The 24,404-nt window shown below is 42.6% G+C and overlaps 1 protein-coding gene across 2 annotated transcripts in view; it reads right to left on the bottom strand.

Annotated features, from left to right (window-relative positions):
• Window positions 1-24,062, bottom strand: part of THSD7B (thrombospondin type 1 domain containing 7B) — a 452,200-nt gene extending 428,138 nt beyond the window's left edge. For both annotated transcript variants that reach the window (XM_069732875.1, XM_069732874.1), the window contains exon 1: window positions 23,674-24,062. The gene's annotated coding sequence lies outside the window, so the exon portion shown is untranslated. The remainder of the gene's footprint in view (window positions 1-23,673) is intronic.
• Between the last annotated feature and the right edge of the window lie 342 nt (window positions 24,063-24,404).

Genomic DNA, 24,404 nt, shown 5'->3' with positions numbered 1-24,404 from the left:
AGGTCAAGTATCTTAAGCCAGACTCTCACCGGGGGTTTCAGGTGGTACCAGAGGCGTAGCTAGAGTTTTGGTTCAGGGGGGCAAAGCTTCTGACTGGGCCCCTAACCAGGTAACCTTGATTGCAACTGGGTGACGCACCCTAATAGTGGATATAGAACCTCAGCGGATGACTGCGCTGTTACTGAAGATAATCTACTATATAATTGTCTAAGGGTCACTTCCGTCTGTCCTTCTGTCTGTCACGGTTATTCATTCGCTGATTGGTCTCGCCAGCTGCCTGTCATGGCTGCCGCGACCAATCAGCGACGGGCACAGTCCGGAAGAAAATGGCCGCTCCTTACTCCCTGCAGTCGGTGCCTGTCGCCTGCATACTCCCCTCTGGTCACCGCTAACAGAGGATTAATGCCGGCGGTAACGGACCGCGTTATGCCACGGGTAACGCACTCCGTTAACGCCGCTATTAACTCTTTGTGTCACCAACTTTTTACTATTGATGCCGCCTATGCAGCATCAATAGTAAAAAATGTAATGTTAAAAATAATTTAAAAAAACAACAAAACTCTGCTATACTCATCCTCCGTTGCGGCTCGCGCCGGCCACCATCTTCCGTTGCAGGTTCCGGTGGCAGAAGGACCTGCCATGACGTCACGGTCATGTGACCGCGACGTACTACGTGGCTGGGCAATATACTACGTGGCTGGGCAATAACATAGTAACATAGTAACATAGTTAGTAAGGCCGAAAAAAGACATTTGTCCATCCAGTTCAGCCTATATTCCATCATAATAAATCCCCAGATCTACGTCCTTCTACAGAACCTAATTGTATGATACAATATTGTTCTGCTCCAGGAAGACATCCAGGCCTCTCTTGAACCCCTCGACTGAGTTCGCCATCACCACCTCCTCAGGCAAGCAATTCCAGATTCTCACTGCCCTAACAGTAAAGAATCCTCTTCTATGTTGGTGGAAAAACCTTCTCTCCTCCAGACGCAAAGAATGCCCCCTTGTGCCCGTCACCTTCCTTGGTATAAACAAATCCTCAGCGAGATATTTGTATTGTCCCCTTATATACTTATACATGGTTATTAGATCGCCCCTCAGTTTTCTTTTTTCTAGACTAAATAATCCTAATTTCGCTAATCTATCTGGGTATTGTAGTTCTCCCATCCCCTTTATTAATTTTGTTGCCCTCCTTTGTACTCTCTCTAGTTCCATTATATCCTTCCTGAGCACCGGTGCCCAAAACTGGACACAGTACTCCATGTGCGGTCTAACTAGGGATTTGTACAGAGGCAGTATAATGCTCTCATCATGTGTATCCAGACCTCTTTTAATGCACCCCATGATCCTGTTTGCCTTGGCAGCTGCTGCCTGGCACTGGCTGCTCCAGGTAAGTTTATCATTAACTAGGATCCCCAAGTCCTTCTCCCTGTCAGATTTACCCAGTGGTTTCCCGTTCAGTGTGTAATGGTGATATTGATTCCTTCTTCCCATGTGTATAACCTTACATTTATCATTGTTAAACCTTATCTGCCACCTTTCAGCCCAAGTTTCCAACCTATCCAGATCCATCTGTAGCAGAATACTATCTTCTCTTGTATTAACTGCTTTACATAGTTTTGTATCATCTGCAAATATATACTGTAGCAATATACTACGTGGCTGGGCAATATACTACGTGGCTGGGCAATATACTACGTGGGCTGTGAAATATACTACGTGGACATGCATATTCTAGAATACTCGATGCGTTAGAATCGGGCCACCATCTAGTCTCTATATAAAGACCAATATGGATATTACCGCCATATGGTCAGTGGTAGATACCAGTCCTACAGAACATATAAGAGATCACAGCACAGTTACAGATAATGTCTTACTGCTGACGTTCTTTCTGATGGAATCGTTCACTTTTCCCATCTTTTCCATCTGGCCCAGACCGACATGACAACTTCTTCCAGCCACGACTCGGCTGCAGAGAATACAACAAAGACACATTTCACTTCTCATATTCCAGCCATCACCATCTATTCCCAACCTGCACAAACCCCTCATCCTGCTGATACCCCAATACTGAGCCGCTGCTGCCATATGTTTCCCTATTACTTCACCTGCTGTGTGGTTCTCTGTGCCCTCTAAATTCTAAAGCAACCCTCTAGAATATAGTAATGCTACTGTATGTGCAAGTGCCCTTGAAAACAGTGCCCACATTTTGCCCCTAGAAAGTAATAATGCCCTCTGTGTGCTCCTTTCCCAATCACAGTAACCTGAGTTCCCCTATAGCAATACGTGCCCAGTTAAATTTAATAATGTCCCGAGTCTCCCTCCTGTACAGCTCCCCTATACACAGTGTGATGCTATCTTATACACAGTATAATGCCCCCTCAATGTATGGTACCACCCATACAGTATACTTACCCCTTAGTAGCCTCCAAACTGTTTGATGGCTCCAACACTGTATGATGGCCCCTTCACTGTAATCCCCACACTGTACGATGGCCCCCTCACTATAATCTCCACACTGTATGATGCCCCCCAGTAGCCTCCATATAGTATAATGCACCAGATAAGCCTCCATATAGTTTAATGCACTCCCCATAAGCCTCCATATAGTATAATGCAGTCCCCATAGGCCTACTATATATTGTATAATGCACCCCTCATAGGCAGATTCTATAGCACAAGGCAGCACCCATAGTCAGACTCTATAGCACAAGGCAGCACCCATAGGCAGACTCTATAGCACAAGGCAGCACCCATAGGCAGACACTGTAGTATAAGGCAGCACCCCAAAGGCAGACCCTGTAGTATAAAGCAGCACCCCCATAGGCAGACTCTGTAGTAAAAGGTAGCACCCCATAGGCAGACCCTGTTGTATAAGGCAACACCCCCATAAACAGACCCTGTAGTATAAGGCAGCACCCCCATAGGCAGACCCTGTAGTATAAGGCAGAACCCCACAGGCAAACCCTGTAGTATAAAGCAGCACCCCCATAGGCAGACCTTGTAGTATAAGGCAGCACCCCATAGGCAGACTCTGTAGAATAAGGCAGCACCCCCATAGGCAGACCCTGTAGTATAAGGCAGCACTCCCATAGGCAGACCCTGTTGTATAAGGAAGCACCCCCATAGAGAGACCCTGTAATATAAGGCAGAACCCCATAGGCATACCCTGCAGTATAAGGCAACACCCCTATAGGCAGACCCTGTAGTATAAGGCAGCACCCCCATAGGCAGACCCTGTAGTATAAGACAGCACCTCCATAGGCAAACACTGTAGTGCTCCTTCTCTCATCAATGCGATCAACTGTATTGGCTAAATGCCGGTACAGCGGACCTTGCGATGATGGGCGGGGGGCTTTCTGCGGGCACCACCTGCTCAGGGGTCCCATAGCGGCCGGGTGGCAGAGCAGGGAGGTCAATTCTCCCTTCTCTGCCACAGAATGTACAGTTACAGTAGTGTTGCTCCGGGTGGGCCCCCTCAGAGCACGGGGCCCTGGGTGACCGCCCCCTCTGCCCCCCTGGTAGCTACGCTACTGGGTGGTACAGTTGTCTTCTGATGGCATGGAAAGTTCTGTGCGCTTTTCTTTTCAGCGCCTGTACAACTTGCTTGAGGCTCCCGATTTGGCTTAGCTGCAGACCGAGGTAGGTATAGCTGCTGGTCTTCTCCACCACACGACATCAAAGTCCTTCTTGAAGACCACGAAACACGCAAATATTTTCCCTTGTTTTTTTGCTGTGGATGTGGGTCTTGATGAGGCCGAGCAGGGCGTATATGTGATCGGTGGTGCGGTGGTTTGGCATGGTCCCAGTTTGGCTACCTGTTTGGGCCACTAGAAAGATGGTGGCAGGTTGTGGGGGCCAGTCAAGTGGGGCTTTTGTGTGGGTGGCTTGTCCATGGATCTCACGTAAAGCAGTGTCCTCTGTACCTGTCCTGGCGCCTTTCCTCTCTGTCGCTCTTTCTCTCCTCTCTTTCTCTTATTGTTTCTTTCTATTTTTCTATTTCTTTCTCTTTTTCTCTTTCTTTTTTCTCTTTTTCTTTCTTTTCTCTCTCGTTTTTCTCTTTTACTTTCTATCTTTCTTTCTCTCTTTTTCTTTTTTTCTTTCTATTTCTTTTCTTCTCCTTTTCTCTCTTTCTCTTTCTTCCTCTCTTTTTCTCTCTTTATTTTTTCTCTTTTTCTTTCCCTTTCTTTCCTTCCTTTTCTCCTTCTTACTGTGCCCTATAAGCCTTTCTATTTTCAATCTTTCCACCCCAGATGAAGTCTAACCCATGAATTATATGTGGCCTTGGGGTGACAATCTTATGTTAGCGTCACACAACATTAGTCAGTCAGGACCAAGAGGTTAATACATGTCCTTACCCACATAATAGCCTATGAAACGCGTGGAAGGTATGTGCCCTGTGATGTCGGCATAGGACCATGCCAGAGAGCGAGATTAATACAAATACACACCCCAGGTGCAGAAGTCTCAGAAGCGGGCATGCACCAATGCTTTGTGAAATCTAATAAAACCATGTTGGAGGTAGAATATATCCTATTTTACAAGTGATTACCACACTGGGGAAGCTGAACACTGCAGCATGCTCCATCCATCACCGCCTGACAATCCTGCATGCTGCAAGAAGTACTTAAGATGTTGGCCGAATACAGCACCTTCTACAGCCTGATAGAGACTGAGGAATAGCAATGCAGGGACGACGCAGCGGGGGACATTTATCGACAGAATCAGTGCACAACATGTATCTACTGGGACTGAGCTACGGAAAGACACATCTCAATGTCTTGTCTTATCTGGTGAAAATAAGTATTAGAATTAATAATAAAATAAATAACAGGAATGATAGCAATAATAATTGACTCCTTAAAAGACCCAGTCAAATTTGAGATTAACATTAATAATGCTGGAAAAGCAAGCAACAAAATTACTATAATACTGCCCCTATGTACAAGAATATAACTACTATAATACTGCTCCTATGTACAAGAATATAACTACTATAATACTGCTCCTATGTATAAGAATATAATATAATACTGATCCTATGTACAAAAATATAACTACTATAATACTGCCCCTATGTACAAGAATATAACTACTATAATACTGCTCCTATGTACAAGAATATAACTACTATAATACTGCCCCAATGTACAATAATATAACTACTATAATACTGTCCCTATGTACAAGAATATAACTACTATAATACTGCCCCCTATGTACAAGAATATAACTACTATAATACTGCTCCTATGTACAAGAATATAACTACTATAATACTGCCCCAATGTACAATAATATAACTACTATAATACTGTCCCTATGTACAAGAATATAACTACTATAATACTGCCCCCTATGTACAAGAATATAACTACTATAATACTGCTCCTATGTACAAGAATATAACTACTATAATACCACCTCCTATGTACAAGAATATAACTACTATAATACTGCTCCTATGTACAACAATATAACTACTATAATACTGCCCCTATGTACAAGAATATAACTACTATAATACTGCTCCTGTGTACAAGAATATAACTACTATAATACTGCCCCTATGTACAAGAATATAACTACTATAATACTGCCCCACTGTACAATAATATAACTACTATAATACTGTCCCTATGTACAAGAATATAACTACTATAATACTGCTCCTATGTACAAGAATATAACTACTATAATACTGCTCCTATGTACAAGAATATAACTACTATAATACTGCCCCTATGTACAAGAATATAACTACTATAATACTGCCCCTATGTACAAGAATATACCTACTATAATACTGCCCCTATGTATAGGAATATAACTACTATAATACTGCCCCTATGCACAAGAATATAACTACTATAATACTGCCCCTATGTACAAGAATATAACTACTATAATACTGCCCCTATGTACAAGAATATAACTACTATAATACTGCTCCTATGTACAAGAATATAACTACTATAATACTGCCCACTATGTACAAGAATATAACTACTATAATACTGCCCCTATGTACAAGAATATAACTACAATAATACTGCTCCTATGTACAGGAATATAACTACTATAATACTGCCCCTATGTACAAGAATATAACTACTATAATACTGCCCCTATGTACAAGAATATAACTACTATAATACTGCTCCTATGTACGGAATATAACTACTATAATACTGCCCCTATGTACAAGAATATAACTACTATAATACTGCCCCTATGTACAAGAATATAACTACTATAATACTGCTCCTATGTACGGAATATAACTACTATAATACTGCCCCTATATACAAGAATATAACTACTATAATACTGCCCCTATGTACAAGAATATAACTACTATAATACTGCCCCTATGTACAAGAATATAACTACTATAATACTGCCCCTATGTACAAGAATATAACTACTATAATACTGCCCCTATGTACAAGAATATAACTACTATAATACTGACTCTATGTACAAGAATATAACTACTATAATACTGCCCCTATGTACAAGAATATAACTACTATAATACTGCCCCTATGTACAAGAATATACTATAATACTGCCCCTATGTACAAGAATATTACTACTATAATACTGCTCCCTATGTACAAGAACATAACTACTATAATACTGTCCCTATGTACAAGAATATAACTACTATAATACTGTCCCTATGTACAAGAATATAACTACTATAATACTGCTCCTATGTACAAGAATATAACTACTATAATACTGTCCCTATGTACAAGAATATAACTACTATAATACTGCCCCATATACAAGAATATAACCACTATAATACTGCTACTATGTACAAGAATATAACTACTATAATACTGCCCCTATATACAAGAATATAACTACTATAATACTGTCCCTATGTACAAGAATATAACTACTATAATACTGCCCCTATATACAAGAATATAACTACTATAATACTGCTCCCTATGTACAAGAATATAACTACTATAATACTGCCCCTATATACAAGAATATAACTACTATAATACTGTCCCTATGTACAAGAATATAACTACTATAATACTGCCCCTATATACAAGAATATAACTACTATAATACTGCCCCTATGTACAAGAATATAACTACTATAATACTGCCCCTATGTACAAGAATATAACTACTATAATACTGCCCCTATGCACAAGAATATAGCTACTATAATACTGCTCCTATGTACAAGAATATAACTACTATAATACTGCCCCCTATGTACAAGAATATAACTGCTATAATACTGCTCCTATGTACAAGAATATAACTACTATAATACTGCCCCTATGTACAAGAATATAACTGCTATAATACTGCTCCTATGTACAAGAATATAACTACTATAATACTGCCCCTATATACAAGAATATAACTACTATAATACTGTCCCTATGTACAAGAATATAACTACTATAATACTGCCCCTATATACAAGAATATAACTACTATAATACTGCCCCTATGCACAAGAATATAACTACTATAATACTGCTCCTATGTACAAGAATATAACTACTATAATACTGCCCCCTATGTACAAGAATATAACTGCTATAATACTGCTCCTATGTACAAGAATATAACTACTATAATACTGCCCCTATGTACAAGAATATAACTGCTATAATACTGCTCCTATGTACAAGAATATAACTACTATAATACTGCCCCTATATACAAGAATATAACTACTATAATACTGCTCCCTATGTACAAGAATATAACTACTATAATACTGCCCCTATATACAAGAATATAACTACTATAATACTGTCCCTATGTACAAGAATATAACTACTATAATACTGCCCCTATATACAAGAATATAACTACTATAATACTGCCCCTATGTACAAGAATATAACTACTATAATACTGCCCCTATGTACAAGAATATAACTACTATAATACTGCCCCTATGCACAAGAATATAGCTACTATAATACTGCTCCTATGTACAAGAATATAACTACTATAATACTGCCCCCTATGTACAAGAATATAACTGCTATAATACTGCTCCTATGTACAAGAATATAACTACTATAATACTGCCCCTATGTACAAGAATATAACTGCTATAATACTGCTCCTATGTACAAGAATATAACTACTATAATACTGCCCCTATATACAAGAATATAACTACTATAATACTGTCCCTATGTACAAGAATATAACTACTATAATACTGCCCCTATATACAAGAATATAACTACTATAATACTGCCCCTATGCACAAGAATATAACTACTATAATACTGCTCCTATGTACAAGAATATAACTACTATAATACTGCCCCCTATGTACAAGAATATAACTGCTATAATACTGCTCCTATGTACAAGAATATAACTACTATAATACTGCCCCTATGTACAAGAATATAACTGCTATAATACTGCTCCTATGTACAAGAATATAACTACTATAATACTGCCCCTATAGACAAGAATATAACTAATATAATACTGTCCCTATGTACAAGAATATAACTACTATAATACTGCCCCTATATACAAGAATATAACTACTATAATACTGCCCCTATGTACAAGAATATAACTACTATAATACTGCCCCTATGTACAAGAATATAACTACTATAATACTGCCCCTATGCACAAGAATATAACTACTATAATACTGCTCCTATGTACAAGAATATAACTACTATAATACTGCCCCCTATGTACAAGAATATAACTGCTATAATACTGCTCCTATGTACAAGAATATAACTACTATAATACTGCCCCCTATGTACAAGAATATAACTGCTATAATACTGCTCCTATGTACAAGAATATAACTACTATAATACTGCTCCTATGTACAAGAATATAACTACTATAATACTGCCCCTACGTACAAGAACATAACTCCTAGAAATCAACAATATATTCTGTTTGCCAGCAGCAAACATTAACCATTTATCATTACACTTGGAATCCTTCTGCCGCTCAGACATTCTCTGTTCTGGAGAGTGATTGGACTTAGGTTAATATAGAAGTCTCCTAAAACACAGACCTCCATCTCTATCACGGCATTGGAAAGAGAGTTTTCTGAAGTGGAGATTCTCTTTTAATAACTTTAAATATTTCTATTATATTTTACTTTTTTCACTTTTTATTTCTCATGACATTTTTTCTGTTGATTTGATTAGTGAATATCCTGATAACTGGAGACTCCGCACGGTATATTGAATTTCCTAATATGTTATTATTGGATCTACGATAGTTTCTTAGATGCCGGATAGATCTAATAATCGCCCTGCAGGGCAGAAGTGAAATCAAATTCCCCTTTTGCACCCGGCAGGCGCCATCCGCTGAGTATGGGAACGTTCTCCGTGTATATCCGGACAGACTCTCTGTGCAGTCTGTTTACTGAATACATTGTATAGATGGATCCTGTAGTAACCGCGCTGCTGTTATTGAGGGAAGTGGTACAAAAGTTATTTGTCAGGTGACATGTAGCATTAGAGGACATTCATTGAACTCCATGTGGGGACATGCATTTGCCCTATATGATAAGGCAGTATTTTTAATGCTGCACCTTTAGGAACTTAATGGGAAATACAGTACGATTCCATTGTTTTCTCTCCTCAGGAATGTATACATATATATTCTACATCTTTGCACATTGTACAATGGCACCACATGGCAGTTATAGGATTTACTCTATACAGAGAAAATTATTGCCAGTGCTTCAAAGAAGCATTTCCCCAGACAGAGACTATAACCAGGAAAATTTGATTTAGCGTCGGAAAATAGTACAAAGTGTTCTCCCTCTGTTCTGGCATCTCCCTCTGTTTCCGAACTTTAAAAAGTTTCATGATCCCTTTATTGCTCCTTAGGGTATTCATATCAAAGGCAACATAAATGTACCCCACAATGTATCGCCAGAGCACTGACTTCTGATGATGGAGAAGTCATAACGGCGCTCACGCTGATGAGAGTGAGTTGTTGGAGTTCAATGGCTGTGAACTCACAGAGCCTTTCTGACGGCGCCGTCGGCGTATGAAGTTTCTCACGCTCACGGCGACGTCAGGGAGGTGAAAGGAGTTCAGCGCAAGATACTGAGCAGGCATGCACAGGTCAGTGTCTCTGCTGGATGGCAGGCTGTATAGTCGCATCATGCAACAATGCAGCCTGCCATCTAGATGTAGCAGAGCTAGACGCGTCACGGGACAAACGGATTATTATCTTCTCACCGGGCAGGTAAGGATTATTGTTGTTTATTATTTTAATTCTGTTACAGGGGACATTGGCTTCACTGGAATGGGTGATGAAGTGAGTATGGCTTATTATAGATTCATAAAAGGAGTCTGTGTCATTCTTTCAATTAAAGGACTTTATGCTGGGTGTCTGTGTTTTTTTTTTACAATATCACTACAGGGTTAGTAATATGGGGGCGTCTTGTTGATGCCTCTCCATTTCTAACCTTTTGATGTCACCTGACAAAACAAAGATGTCATTAATCCCCCAACTATTACCCCACTTGCCACCACACCAGGGCAAGTGGGAAATGGGAAGCAAACTGCTAGAATTTGCACATCTTATGGATGCACCATTTTTGGAGTGGCTGAGAGCTGATGTTTTTAGTCTGGGAGAGCCAGTATCCATGGCCCCTTCCTGGGCTACTTATATCAGCCCACAGCTGTCTGCCTAGCCTTTGCTGGTTATTAATTATAGGAGGACATTACAGCTTTTTCTTTTCAGGGGGTCCTCCATTTTAATAACCTAGAAAGGCTAAGTAAACAGCTGTGAGCTGATATTAATAGCCTGGGAAGCTCCATGGGTATTACCCCCTTCTTAGGCTATAAACTTAGGCTGCTGGTTAATAAAATGTCAGGGGATCCCACACAATTTTTTTCTGAAAATATTTTATCATGTAAAAAAAAATACATGTACAATAAGCTGAACTTGCACTGTACTAATCATTCATGTGACTGACATGAGCCCTAAGTATTGTCAAGGGACCTCAGCATATATTGCTATGGGTAAATGAATGGTCACTGTTTTCACTGGTGTTTGCCACACACTATATGTAATGTTTATTCAGTGTTTTATAGATTTCTCCAATTGTCTCTGGTCTTAAACCATGAGCTGTAACCTCTCACTATCCTGATTCACATCAAAGCGGCTGCTGCATTCCCTTATTTGGCTTTTATACGGGCTATTTTAATCCATACTGAGAGGCTGCGCTATACCATATCAATGCCAAGTCATTATAGGGAAGTGCACCTGAGTACACTTGAGGAAATGTGAGCCTTCTCTGACTAATGCAATCTTCTGCTTAAAATGGTGGCGGTCATTTTTCTAGTCGATTCACAAATTGTTCACATTTTCTGGCATCAGCAAATTTCTTAAAAAGCAAATCAGATTCGATTTGCATTAAGTTGATTGGCTTGTCTCTAATATACAGTAGCTATTGTGTAGATAGAGGAAGGAGACTGGAGGAGGTGAGTTGTAGTCTATCCCTATGGACAGTAATGTAGTGTGACCCTGTATTATTTGTCTTCAGCTTTATGGTGTTACCATAATAATAATAATAATAATAATAAGATGATGACTGCGGACCCCAGTGTGCACAGCTCCATCTGAAAAGTGAGCAGATGTGTTAGACAATTCTGATTCAATAGCAGATTTTTTTCGTATACAGGCATTTTTGTTCTTCTACCGCTGAGTATCCTATGGGGCTTGTGAGCTGAGATTCAGTCATCTCCAGACCATTACAGGAAGCAGCCACAGGACATTTGCTTCTGTACATTACACTACCTCTTCATTGTACATTGATTTATGGTGTTTCTTCCCCAGACTTCATCCAGCATATGAAAAAAAAGGCTAGATGGGAAAGTGGCAGGAAAAAGACTTTAAAGGGGACCTATCACTTTTCATAAATATGCACTTTAATGACCTGGTGTAAATGTCCCTGTTCTCCTGAATCCAGCGATATTTTTCTTTTGTTTCTTCTCCTCTCCGTTCCTGAGATATGGCCTCCTCTTTGTGTGTATATAAACCTAGCCTTGTTAACTAAGTGGGCGTGGTCATCATCTTTACTTTGTGGGCATGTTCTTGAAGACCACACCCCCTTTGCAATGAACAAAAAAGACTATTTACATAAAGAAAGAGGAGGCCATATCTCAGGAAAGGAGAGGCGCAGGAACAAAAGACAAACATCGCCGGATTCAGGAGAACAGCGGCATTTACACCAGGTAAAAAAAATATCATATTTATGAAAAGTGACGTGCGCACTTTAAGTGCAGTCTGTGGTACTAAAAGATATCTTTAAGGAGACCTGATATAATGGAAAAAGGTTTAAAAGAATTAGCTGCCCCAGAAAATTGTTTTTACCTTCATAAAATAGTCTGCTCAATACTTATCGCCCCGACTGCTACCCCAGATTCTTTCTAAACTGAGGGAGAACCCTGCAAAAATTGTTCAATTCCTAAATACTTTGGCTTAGTTAGACTGGGCTGAAAACATGCCCCCATATGTTGCCCAGGGGCCACATTATTTTACTTTTAAAGTTAATCGTGCAGCCATTGGCCAATGCATTCCAGCCTCATTCTGCTGCTTATAGAAATCATAGAGGAGGGACCCCCATTAACAAAAATGATATCATTGGATATCAGCCGTTTGCAGCTCCTGCAGTGCCTGGAAGGGCACAGTGTAGAGAGCCAAAACAGCAATGATCCATACACCATGTAGTGGCCATTCTCGGCACTACAGCTCAGCTACTGTAGAACTAAATGTGATCTGATCTGCAGGACCCGAGAGTAACCACTACACAGCGTGAGGATTTGTACTGTAGTAGCTCTGGATTGGTATTGACCCGGCTGCTGCAAACTTCTGATCTGTAGGTCCCAGATGTCTGGATGTTGGTCCCCCCCAGAAACTGATATTGAAAACCTATCCTTTGGAAAGACGATCGGTATCAAAATAATTAGTAAATATAGAATATAAATATATCAGTCACATTACCCTGCAGTATGTACAGGACAAAAGAAAGGGGGCGCTATACAACTGCTATCACATAAAGAAGCAAGTGGCAGCATGACCCCTATAGTGGGGTACTTGTGCTCGCTCATCTTCATCCATCTGATCCCCCATTTAATCCCTAAGATAAGGAAATAAAGGTCACAGTTGTCTTTTTATTCTTGGAAGGAGTTGCCGATCTCTGTCATTGAAGAAAGAGGTTTTCTGGGTTTCTGTAAATAAAGCTGATTACTATTACTACTATGTATAAGAAGCTCGGCAACTTTCTCATTTATTTCACGCCTCAATTCCGCACCTTTATTAAGATTTCTGTTTGCTCTCAGTGAACCATAGTTTTCTTCTCTACATCCAGAAGCTGAAATATCCCGACCCCGTCCTGCTCACAGAAGCGGAACACTGTTACAATGTATCCAGTGTGGACCATGCTCTGTGAGCTCAGCAGCTGGGATGCCAGACTGATACATTGTAGCTGGGCTGTTTTCAGTGGCGGATTGTAATGAGGTCAATCTGGGCGGTAGCCCAAGGCCCAGTGGTGTGAGGGGGACCCTGGGCAACTGCTCAGATTGACCACCGCCATCAGGGCATTACTGCCCTGACTGGCGTATGGGCCCGGTGGGCAGCGGGGGCCCGCATCGGGCCCTGTCTCATCTGCGGCAGGTTAACGCTATTGACGTGCGGGCTCGAGCCCGCACGCCAATAGTTAACAGCCGCCAGCCAATTGGAGGCTGGCAGCTGAAGTCAGCCGCAGCGCACACGTCGCCAGTGTCTGATGTAATTGTCTGTCGCCGGCGAGTGCGCGCTTCAGCTGCGAGGAGGGAGCTTCGCCGAAGGAGCGCGGACAGGTGAGGAGAACTCGGGGCAGAGATGCTGGACGCACTGGGGGCAATATGCTGGACACACTGGGGGCAATATGCTGGACACACTGGGGGAAGGATGCTGGACACATTGGGGGCAGAGATGCTGGACACACTGGGTCAGAATTCTGGACACACTGGGGGCAGAGATGCTGGACACTGGGGGCAGAGATGCTGGACACACTGGGGCAGAGATGCTGGACACTGGGGCAGAGATGCTTGACACTGGGGGCAGAGATGCTGGACACACCGGGGCAGAGATGCTGGACACTGGGGGTAGAGATGCTGGACATTGGGGGCAGAGATGCTGGACACTGGGGCAGAGATGCTGGACAAACCGGGGCAGAGATGCTGGACACTGGGGGTACAGATGCTGGACTTTGGGGGCAGAGATGCTGGACACTGGGGGCAGAGATGCTGGACAAACTGGGGCAGAGATGCTGGACACTGGGGGTAAAGATGCTGGACACACTGGGGGCAGAGATGCTGGACACTGGGGGCAGAGATGCTGGACACTGGGGGCAGAGATGCTGGACACTGGGGGAAGAGATGCTGGAAACACTGAGGGCAGGACTGGAGACATGGGCAGAATGTAGATACGGGGCATGATTGGAGACATGGGGCAGAATGAAAGACATGGGGTAGGATTGGAGACAGATCGTGCAGGATCATGGGGCAGGATGGATACGATGGAGACAGATGGGGCAGGATGGGGAGATCATATGGGGCAGGATGGATACTCATGAGGGCAGGATGGGAGAACATATGGCTGGAGCCAGGAGGGCAGAGATGCTGGACACACTGGGGCAGAGATGCTGGACACTGGGGAAGAGATGCTGGACACTGGGGGCAGAGATGCTGGACACACTGGGGCAGAGATGCTGGACACTGGGGGTAGAGATGCTGGACATTGGGGGCAGAGATGCTAGACACTGGGGCAGAGATGCTGGACAAACCAGGGCAGAGATGCTGGACACTGGGGGTACAGATGCTGGACTTTGGGGGCAGAGATGCTGGACCCTAGGGGCAGAGATGCTGGACAAACTGGGGCAGAGATGCTGGACACTGGGGGTAGAGATGCTGGACACACTGGGGGCAGAGATGCTGGACACTGGGGGCAGAGATGCTGGACACTGGGGGCAGAGATGCTGGACACACTGAGGGCAGGACTGGAGACATGGGCAGAATGTAGATACGGGGCATGATTGGAGACATGGGGCAGAATGAAAGACATGGGGCAGGATTGGAGACAGATCGTGCAGGATCATGGGGCAGGATGGATACGATGGAGACAGATGGGGCAGGATGGGAAGATCATATGGGGCAGGATGGATACTCATGAGGGCAGGATGGGAGAACATATGGCTGGAGCCAGGAATGAGATACACGGGGCCAGGATGGGGGACATTATTATTATATAGGGGCTAATTAAGGGATATTATTACTGCAGTGATGTATTTATTTTATTTTTTGAGGACACTGTTTTAAATGGGGGGCGGTCCTGTTACTGTGTAGAGTGACAGTATGTCGCCTCTTTTTCTTCATGTGGTGTAATGTAGAAGTTGGGAAAAATTAATTAAGTAATGTGTTCTACAAGCGGAGCTCGAGATAACTGTGTTATTTCCTGCAGAGACGAGTCCTGGCTGGAAGAAGTGATGGCGGTCTGTGCTGGATGAAAGATGAAGGACTTCACCTAGAGACGTCACTGGTGAGTCTGTGTTACCTATACACTGACACTATACACTGTATACTATATACTGAACTGAAGGGTAAATTGACTAGATCAATGGATGTTTGACAGGTTATAGTTTCACACAGCAACTATTTTTCTGGAATAATCTGTTTCAGGTATATGATGACCCCGTCGCATGACCCCGTCACATGACTGGGGGCCCATGGTGTCTGAACAGCCCAGGGCCCTGGCTACCCTTAATCCATAGCTCCCAACCGTCCCTCATTGTGAGGGACTGTCCCGGTTTTGATGCTTTCCCCCGCTGTCCAGCACGGACGCTCTGTTTCCCGCAGAGAGCAGGAGAAGCAGCCAACACGCCCCCTTGTGTTAAGCCACGCCCATTTCCCCTGCAGTCTGTTTTTCTTCCAGTGTGCACGGTACAGCTCAGAAGGAGAGAGGGGACATTTTTGAGGTACGTGTCACGCCCCCTTGTGTTAGGCCACGCCCCTTCCCAGTATGTTCCTGACTGAGTCTCCAGTGTGCGGTACAGAACTTCAGAGAAGGGACACTTCTGTTCTTTGAGGTACATAAGTTACAACACAGTCAGTCACCACCTCCAGGGCTTATCTGCCGAACACAGCCCTGGGAGCCGCAATAGGCAGCAGACCAGTGGACTGCTGAGCTAATCATGCCTGGCTAGTAAACTAATCGTGCGTGGAATGAGTGGGGCTGAGCATGGTGGGATGGAAACACTCACAGCCTCCTCTGTTACTGGCCTCTGCTGCTGTGATTGCAGATCGACGTATCAGGTATGGAGAAGTCCGTGCACTTAGCCGTGTGTGTATGAGGTGTATGGAGCGGAGCCGTGTGTGTATGAGGTGTATGGTGCGGAGCCGTGTGTGTATGAGGTGTATGGAGTGGAGCTAAACGTGAATGAGGTGTATGGAGCGGAGCCGTGTGTGTACGAGGTGTATGGAGCGGAGCCGTGTGTGTATGAGGTGTATGGAGCGGAGCCGTGTGTGTATGAGGTGTATGGAGCGGAGCCATGTGTGTATGAGGTGTATGGAGCAGAGCCGTGTGTGTATGAGGTGTATGGAGCGGAGCCGTGTGTGTATGAGGTGTATGGAGTGGAGCTAAACGTGAATGAGGTGTATGGAGCGGAGCCGTGTGTGTATGAGGTGTACGGAGCGGAGCCGTGTGTGTATGAGGTGTATGGAGTGGAGCCGTGTGTGCGGAACGGAGCCGTGTGTGCAAAGTGTACGGAGTGCAGCCGCGTGTGTAGGAGTAGCTATGTGTGGCCATTATACAGTATGGAGCATCATGTGCGGTCATTATTCAGTATGGAGCATCATGTGCAGTCATTACACAGTATGGATCATCATGTGTGGCCATTATACAGTATGGAGCATCATGTGCGGTCATTACACAGTATGGATCATCATGTGTGGCCATTATACAGTATGGAGCATCATGTGTGGCTATTATACAGTATGGAGCATCATGTGTGGCCATTATACAGTATGGAACATCATGTGTGGCCATTATAAAGTATGCAGCATCATGTGTGGCCATTATACAGTATGGAGCATCATGTGTGGCCATTATACAGAATGGAGCATCATGTGCGGATATTATACAGTATGGAGCATCATGTGTGGCCATTATACAGTATTGAGCATCATGTGCGGCCAATATACAATATGGAGCATCATGTGCAGTCATTATAAAGTATGGAGCATCATGTGGGGCCATTATACAGTATGGAGCATCATGTGCGGATATTATACAGTATGGAGCATCATGTGCAGACAATATACAGTATGGAGCATCATGTGCAGTCATTAAACAGTATGGAGCATTATGTGGGGCCATTATACAGTATGGAGCAACATGTGTGGCCATTATACAGTATGGAGCAACATGTGTGGCCATTATACAGTATGGAGCAACATGTGTGGCCATTATACAGTATGGAGCATCATGTGGGGCTATTATACAGTATGGAGCATCATGTGCAGTCATTATACAGTATGGAGCATCATGTGGGGCCATTATACAGCATGGAGCAACATGTGTGGCCATTAAACAGTATGGAGCATCATGTGTGGCCATTATACAGTATGGAGCAACATGTGTGGCCATTATACAGTATGGAGCATCATGTGGGGCTATTATACGGTATGGAGCATTGTGGGGCCATTATACAGTATTGAGCATCATGTGTGGCCATTATACAGTATGGAGCATCATGTGGGGCTATTATACAGTATGGAGCATTGTGGGGCCATTATACAGCATGGAGCATCATCTGGGGCCATTATACAGTATGGAGCATCATGTGGGGCTATTATACAGTATGGAGCATTGTGGGGCCATTATACAGTATGGAGCATCATGTGTGGCCATTATACAGTACGGTGCACTGTGTGGCCATTATACAGTATTGAGCATCATCTGTGGCCATTATACAGTATGGAGCACTGTGTGGCCATATTTTTTTGTTTATAATTATTCTTTATGAAACAGTGTGATCAGCAGTGCTAGATGGGTGTGGTTGGGACGTGGATATGGGTGTGACTAGTTATGAATGGATGTGGTCAGAGGTGTGGCCTAAAATTTGCCACGGCACAAATGTCCCTCTTTCCCATCTTCAAAAGTTGGGAGGTATGCTTAATCCACCCCTGGCTGTTTTACCGCTTTACAGTAACATTTCACTGTGTCACATAAAAGTGTAAAGTCATTTAACGCTTACCCCCGGTCCTAAACAATGTTTAGGAGAGATATGTGGGCTGATTTTGACTTAGAGGATTAACTAAACTGTATAATTGACGTATAAGTTTTATATCCGATGTGATCCACCCATTGCAATCCACAACGAGCTCATTCACTGACAACAAGCAGAGATCTGTCAGCACAAACTGATTGTATACATTATGTAGAAAGCTTCGTAGCAGAGATATAGCCCCTACACAAATTGCACCAATACTGCTGCATTCCTGCTGCAGGAACTGAAATTCATTAAAAAATACTAATGAAGTTGCTCGGTGCACCCTGGGTTTGGCCAAGAAGCTCAGTGCACCATTATACACACTGGTTTTTTTTTTCACGCCCCTGACTTTCTCACTGTACTACAGCAGGAAAGCCCATGAAGTCAATCACCAGTGAGGAAGGCGGGGACATGTAAATAAAGTTAGCAGAACTGAGCTTCTTGGCCACACCCAGGGTGCACTGAGTGCCTAATTAGAATGTTTGATTAAAATTCTATTTATTTGCAGAATTGAGGCAGCGATTAGAACACAAATGGCGTAATAATTAAAGGGCTATATCCCCTACAAGGTGAATTGCTTACATATACTGTCAATTTGGGTTGACACACTCCCTTTAAAGTATAATATAGAGCGGCAAAACTATGGGTGGCAGAATATTGCTGTCTTTGCCAAGTAAAACTGTAATTTAAAGGGACAGAGACAAGTGCGTAATACAGAGCATAGTTTTACTGAGGTCACTCATTGTATAGAAGCTGCACTGAGGCCTCTGTAAGACCCTGGCCAACAACTTCTGACCCTTTTCTATAGTTTTTCTTTATAAAAAGACAGAATCATCCAACTTCTATTTCTAACGCTGAAGCAACTGTGTTATCAGAAAGTCAGATTAGTCTAATGAAATGGCGCCCCTAGTGGTGATAGCGGGGAAAGTCAGAAAATGTAAACATTATTTTCACAATTTTTTGCCTACATAAATAAAATATAAAATGCAAAAGGAATAATCATACAGATAAATTTCCCCCCATAAAATGTCAACCCCCAATCTTATTTATCAATAGTAAATTCATGTTAATGATTATATGTGATTTAAAAAAAAAAAGAGTCTTCTCATATTTTCCAGAATCAGCACCACTCTTGCAATAGTCACTTGAATTTGCACAAAGCTGCAATACCAAACATAGCCATGGACAAAGGTGGCGCTGTTTTTGAAAAAAATAAATACATATTTGCATTTATCAGAAATTTCCTTTAAAACTCAAACTAAATTCTGTTTTGGCAGATATGACGGCACTGATCAGAGCCGCTCTGAATGTTTCCAGACGTATGGAATAGTAATCTCATTGTATAAATTGTATTTTCGTGGTAGAAGGAATTAAAGGCATCCACGTGTTGATTGAAGGATTTCTCATGCAGCACAGGAGCAGCGCATGAACGATTTGCTTTGCCTTGTTCTTAGCACAGAAATCAACCTGTTCTCTGTGCATGAGCAGCTTCAGCTTCATCGCCAACCGATGCAGCATCTTCAAAGAGTTGCTCTCCGCTTAGCATACAGGTGCATCTCACAAAGTTAGAATTTCCCCAAAAAGTGAATTTATTTCAGTTCTTCAATACAAAAAGTGAATCTCATATATTTTATAGTCATTGCACACAGAGTGATCTATTTCACATGTTTATTTCTGTTAATGTTGATGATTATGGCTTACAGCCAATGAAAACCCAAAAGTCATTATCTCAGTAAATTAGAATATTTTATAGCAGCAGCTTGAAAAATGATTGTAAAATCTGAAATGTTGGCCTAATAAAATGTATGTTCAGTAAATGCACTCAGTACTTGGTCGGGCTCCTTTTGCATCAGTTACTGCATCAATGCGGCGTGGCATGGAGACGATCAGCCTGTGGTGCTGCTGAGGGGTTATGGAAGCCCAGGTTGCTGTGATAGCAGCCTTCAGCTCGTCTGCATTGTTGGGTCTGGTGTCTCATCTTCCTCTTGACAATGCTCTATAGATTCTCTATGGGGTTAAGGTTAGGCGAGTTTGCTGCCAATCAAGCCCAGTGATACTGTTGTTTTTACGCCAGGTATTGGTACTTTTGGCAGTGTGGACAGGGGCCACGTCCTGCTGGAGAATGACATTTCCATCTCCAAAAAGCATGAAGTGCTCTAAAATGTCCTGGTAGATGACTGCGCTGACTTTGGTCGTGATAAAACATAGTGGACCTACACCAGCAGATGACATGGCCCCCAAACCATCACTGATTGTGGAGACTTCACACCAGACCTCCAGCAGCTTGGATTGTGGCCTCCACTCTTCCTCCAGACTCTGGGACCTGGATTTCCAAATGAAATGCAAAATTTACTTTCATCTGAACACAACACCTTGGACCACTGACAACAGTCCGGTTCTTTTCTCCTTGGCCCAGGTAAGACGCTTCTGGCGTTGTCTATTGGTTATGAGTGGCCGGACACAAGGAATGTGACACTTGTAGCCCATGTCCTGGACACGTCTGTGTGTGGTGAAGCAATGACTCCAGCAGCAGTCCGCTCCTTGTGAATCTCCCCCACATTATTGAATGGTCTTTTCTTTTTCTACCACACTTTTTCCATCTACTCCACTTTCAATTAATCTGCTTGGATACAGCACTCTGTGAACAGCCGGCTTCTTTAGCAATGACCTTTTGTGGCTTCCCCTGAAGGTGTTTTTTTGTTAAATATTCTAATTTACTGAGATAATGACTTTTGGGTTTTCATTGGCTGTAAGCCATAATCATCAACATTAACAGAAATAAACATGTGAAATAGATCCCTCTGTGTGTAATGACTCTATATTACATAGGAATTTCACTTCTTGTACTGAAGAACTGAAATAAATTCACTTTTTGATGATATTCTAATTTTGTGAGAAGCTCCTGCAGATGTTACACTAGAAAATGATGATGCTGGTGACACTAACGTGCCATTGAGATTGGCGCATGCGCAGAATAAGGTTAATTTTCTCAGCTTATAGACCAACATGTTCATCCAGAAGAAGGCAAAACCCCCATGGAGCAGACACTAATAGCTCCATATTAAGGGAAAATATAGCAATCAGATTAGTTCCCCGGATCAACGCCCCATCATAGAATCTGGTGCCCATAACCTGTAATATTATAGTGATTATATTGATATATGAAGATGGTATTTTAGGAATATTTTTTTTATTATGCCCATGTACTGGGCACTGGACATATTTACTTGCAAAGTTGTTTTTAAACCAGAAAGTCTGGTGGAAATGGGAATAGTTGGTCCGGAGAGAAAAATAGTCTGTATTTGGCGCATGCGCAGTTTTAGCTTCATCACTTTCTGTGTATTTCAGGTGACATAGATGGTTATGAGATGGATGGATACAGGAGCCCTTTAACACAATGATGGGTATTATTATTGTCATTACAATAACTACTACTACTATCATCATCATCATCACTATGCATTATAAATGTTGCAGTCTGGTCCTTTCTCTTATTTCCCGACACTTGCCCAGACAAGAAACGTTTCCCTTCAGCTCCTTTAATCCAACATCAATGTGATCTGATAGATACAAGATTATCAAATATTCTGAAATATTAGTGAATGATTGATAGGAAAATAAAACATACAAGACAAGAAGTCATGTGACATTATTAATTTGCTGATATAGCACCATCATATTCCTCCGCGCTTTACAGACATCATTTGTCCCCATTGGGGTCACAATCTATATTCCATATCAGTACGTCTTTTCAGTGTGGGAAGAAACCGGAGGGAACTTAGGAGAACATACAAACTCCTTACAGATCCTCCATGGAGGGATTAGAACCCAAGACCCCAACACTGCAAGGTAACAGAGCTCTAGATTTCCATTCTGCCAGTGCCGGATAACAGGAGGAGCCAGCGCATGCACCAAGACCATAGAAATGTACAGCACCAGTCTCATGGATGGACGTCCCAGGTACTATACTGATACATGCGCTCCCATGTGAGAGTCACACTGGTGCGAAAGCAATGATCCCACTCCTGGGGAGACACATTTATCCATTAGGAAGTTGCACAAATATAAAATCCTTAATGGGAATCACAAAGGAGTCAGAAAACCTCAGAGAGAACTGGAGAGAAGATTCCCTGCATCATTATACTGGGAAATATCCAACTGACTGTTATGTAATTACCGAATGTATCAATGTAGGATCAACTGATGTCTGCAGTCATTACATGATTAACATTATGATAGATAAACAAATAAGAGAGAAAGATGATAGATAGATAATATATAATAGATAGATAGATAGATAGATGATAGATAGATAGATAGATAATATATAATAGATAGATAGATAGATAATAGATAGATAATAGATAGATAGATGATAGATAGATAGATAGATAGATAACAGATAGATAGATAGAAGATAGATAGATAATATATAATAGATAGATAGATAATAGATAGATAATAGATAGATAGATAATAGATAGATAGATGATAGATAGATAGATAATAGATTAGTGTTCTATTATATGTGTATGTCCATCGTAGGTCTATATTGATTCAACATTTTAAGAAGTAGGTTTTCCTACTCCCCTCACCTAAGAGTTCTACCATTGTAGCATCCAATAACTATGAAGATTTGAGTTTTATATAGACACCAGACAGATAGAGAGGTGATGGAATATTAGGTAATAATCTAATAGATTTGTACATTTATCATAGGTCTGTATTGATTCAACATCTTAAGAAGTAGGTTTTGCTACTGACGTCTCCTCAGAGTCCTACCATTGTACTATCTAATAACTATGAATATTTGAATTTTAGATAGGTAATAGATGATCGATAGATAATAGATAAATACACATATAATAGATAGATAGATAGATAATAGATAGATAATAGATGATAGATAGATAATAGATAAATACAGAGATCATAGATAGATAGATAATAGATAGATACAGAAATCATAGATAGATAGATAGATAGATAGATAGATAGATGATAGTTGATAGATAGATAATATATAGATAACAGACAGATAGATAATTGATAGATAGACATTTTGAAGTACAACAAAACCCATGCAGCTCAGAACAATCCAACTTCAGAGAGAACAAATGCTTTGCCTCCATTGCTCGCTGTTGTCAGCCAGGGAAGATTAACTCCCATTAACCTGCGCTGTTGATAAGGATCAGTCATTTCTGGCAGTGGAGGACTACAACACTCAGCTGTCCTGCATCTTGCCACCTATCAGACCAGGTAGACTTTCACTCACTGCCTGGAAGAACTACAATCCTCAGCATGCTCAGCCGGCAGACATTCCATTGGGGCCGGAGCACCTACCTCTAGGACCTCGCACCCCGGAGCCGGGCTCCCCGCACTGAGCTCCGCAGCATCTCGGACCCGCAGCGCTAATGTGAGGAGCTGGAGACGGAGCCGCCAGGAAAGTGCCCGGACCTGTAATGGACCGAGTCATGGACCGAGTCATGGACCGTGTGATGGACCGTGTCCTGGAGCCTCCGGTGGTCACAGCCGCACGGCGGGGAGGGGGTTACTGGCGGCCGGTCCTCGGGCGGCGGGGTCCATGGCCGGAGTCCGGGATAATCCACTTTCAGCAGAGGATGGAGGAGAGGAGCAGCTGACACCCGCCGGCTCCGTGCACACTGCTCCCAGCCCCGGCAGCAGCAGCAGCACAAGACCCACCTCCTGCCAGTGCTGCCATCTGTCTGCACAGGGCTCAGGGAGAAGGGTGTGCACAGCTACATGTGTGTATGTGCCCCCCGGCCTGCCTGCACCAGGGCAGGGGCATCAATACAGAGGCACCAGGGCAGGGGCATCAATACAGAGGCACCAGGGCAGGGGCATCAATACAGAGGCACCAGGGCAGGGGCATCAATACAGAGGCACCAGGGCAGGGGCATCAATACAGAGGCATCAGGGCAGGGGCATCAATACAGAGGCACCAGGGCAGGGGCATCAGGGCAGGGGCATCAATACAGAGGCACCAGGGCAGGGGCATCAATACAGAGGCACCAGGGCAGGGGCATCAATACAGAGGCATCAGGGCAGGGGCA

This window comes from Ranitomeya imitator, chromosome 7, assembly GCF_032444005.1.
Source record: "Ranitomeya imitator isolate aRanImi1 chromosome 7, aRanImi1.pri, whole genome shotgun sequence".
Classification (NCBI taxonomy): Eukaryota; Metazoa; Chordata; class Amphibia; order Anura; family Dendrobatidae; genus Ranitomeya; species Ranitomeya imitator.
The sequence above is the reverse complement of the archived record's forward strand: the minus strand, read 5'-3'. Positions and strand labels throughout refer to the sequence as shown.